This window comes from Trichechus manatus, unplaced genomic scaffold (assembly GCF_000243295.1).
Source record: "Trichechus manatus latirostris isolate Lorelei unplaced genomic scaffold, TriManLat1.0 scaffold00176, whole genome shotgun sequence".
Taxonomy (NCBI): domain Eukaryota; kingdom Metazoa; phylum Chordata; class Mammalia; order Sirenia; family Trichechidae; genus Trichechus; species Trichechus manatus.
In genome coordinates, this window is record NW_004444112.1 from 1,257,226 (window position 1) to 1,259,985 (window position 2,760).

Sequence of the window (2,760 nt, forward strand, 5' to 3'; positions counted from 1 at the left end):
TTTGGTCTTCCTTATTCATTGTCCAGCTTTCAAACGCACATGAGATGATTGAAAATACCATGGTTTGGGTCAGGTGCTCCTTAGTCCTCAAAGTAACATCTTTGCTTTTTAACACTTTAAAGAGGCCTTTTGCAGCAGATTTACCCACTGCAATACGTTGTTTGATTTCCTGACTGTTGCTTCCATGAGCGTTGGTTGTGGATCCAAGTAAAATGAAATCCTTGACAACTTCAATATTTTTTTCCTAGAAGGTTACAGCCTTGGAAGCCCTATGGGGCAGTTCTACTCTGCCCTATAGGGTCCCTGTGAGTGGGAATTGACTCAACGGCAACACATTTTTGGTGGTGCAGTGGGAAGGGCCGAAGCTGAAGTCTTCACCCCAGCTCTGTTTGAAGAAGCCCTGTTGCAGCCCAGGCCCCTCCTGCACTGAGAGGGGAGAGGGCTTGGCCTTACTCACTGCTGTCAGTCTATGACCGTGTGGCAGCCTTTTAGGCATCTTGCTCAGTGAGATGTAGCAGCAGTCCATCTTCCATTTAGGTATCATGTTGTCCTTGGTTCCCATGTCCTTACTACTCCCCATAGCTAGGGACCACTGCTGCTCCTCACTGCTGCTCACCAGTGCTGAGCCAGTGGTCTCACTTCTCAACATACTTCTGGAAGCTGTTAGCAGAGCTTTAGAAGGCACCAGTCCTGGATGACACAGACCATGCGGCATTCTTCTGCACGCCGGATCAGCCCCAGCACCATCAGTGCCATCTACAAATGAGTGGAGGCCCACATCAAGAAGAGACCTATACTCTTCCATTAAGCAAATCAAATAAGTGAAGCCGTGAAATACTGAGCAATCAGACCTGAGAGCGACCCTCCTGGGATTGCGTTTCTCATTTTCTCTCCTCCATTTCCACCACACTACAAGAGAAATCATATTATGAAAACAGCCCACATTAGCCTCTGTTTCATTATGCACACCGAGTATAGAGGTTGAAAGGGGCTTTCAAGTAGCAGGTGTGTCGTGAGGAGCACTTATTTCTACACATGAGGTGAGAAATCTGTGTGTGAGCCTCGGAGACAGGCTCTACGGGGGCCTCTAAGTTTCCCAGAAAATCAGGGCCATCAGGGAAAAGGTGGCAACTTTATGCAGAGTCATTCAAAACACCACACACGTGCGCATCGGCGACACGGATTCACAATGGAAACTGGGAGATCGGCTCAAATACTCCCATGCTTATTTGCAATCACTGTCATGATTTGGTTTGTTGTTATTGTTTTGTGTGAGTGGAGGTTCTTTTGTTAGTTTCAGAAAGAAAAGAAGACAAAGGCTTTGATGGTCTGCTTTGTAGATTTTACTGCTTGGTCCTTTGCTGAAAAACTGTTCTGGCAAGTCAGAGGGGCTTTAAAGAAAGGCGCTGATGGGGTTGCCCACACCTGGGACACTTTTTCCTCCACCACTGCTTTTTTGCGATTTCTCACACGCACTTTCTTACTTTCTGGGCTGCCTTTTTCTCCTTTTTCAATCTTTCTCGTCTAGCCCTTCCATTGTTATTCACCCTGTTTATTGCTTCAAGCAACCCTGACATACTGGACATCATCTGAAACTACAAAAGACAGGATGCAATAAGCTAGAGAATAGCAGTAATCTGAGGAAAGTTCTTCATTCACTCTTGCTCCTAACTCTCTGTCTTCTTATCCTACATAGAAAATAAAAAAATCAATACTGCCACACAGGGCTTGATAAAAGTGCTGGCTGAGTACAGCAGGCATGCTGGATATAGCAAATTAAAGTGATCAAAATTTTCCAGTCGACTCTGCCCACAGCCTACATAAACTAACAGCCCTGTCTGCCTGGTGTCTGTCAACGGGAAGCTTTATTTTATCGGGCCCTCTGATGGTCTGGGGAATGAATACGTACCCCTGCCGGGCTCTGCAGCCTCCATATTTGTGTGTGAATACGTGAGCAATAGCAAGCACGCAGAGGAGGGGTTGTGCAGGTTTTCATACACATCCATGTTTCTAAATCCAGAATGTGGGCTCTGGAGGTGGAGAAGAAACACACAAACATGAGGATTTGTGTGTTTAAGCTCCTAAGTGTAGCAGAGACAAGTAAGCCCTCTTTACATTGTATTTAAATTGTGGAGACAATATAACAGCGAGGGAGCGGCTGCCAGACTTGGCTCCCAGCTCGGCCTCTGCTTAGCTAAGTAACCTTAGGTAAGTTACCTGACCTGAGGAAGCCTAAGTGTCCTTACTTGCAAAATAATAATAATAATAACAGTAATTGTCATTGTAGGGTGCCCTCAACTCGATTCGACTCACAGGGACCCCATGTAACAGACTAAAACTGCCCCATAGGGTTTTCTAGGCTGTAATCCCTACAGAAGCAGATTGCAGGTCTTTTCTCCCGTGAAGCTGCTGGTGCGTTCAAACTGCTAACCTTTCAGCTAGCGCTTAACCATTGCCCCACCAGTTCTCCTAAATAACACCAAAAAGATAATATTGCAAACCTCAGATGGCTGTTGTGAGAATTTAAAAGGAAATGATCTATATAAAGCAGCTTGTATATCGTAAGTGCTCACACAGTCTTCGTTTTCATCCCACTTGTGTGCTTGCAAACACACACACACGCACCATAAGATACTGAAATACTGTACGTCATCTCAGTAAGAAACAATTCTCCGTCTCAGCAAAAAGATAAAAACTCAGTAAATATTTTCCTAATAGAGCAAATTACAAAAAAATATTGTTTCAGTAGCAGCTTTTTAT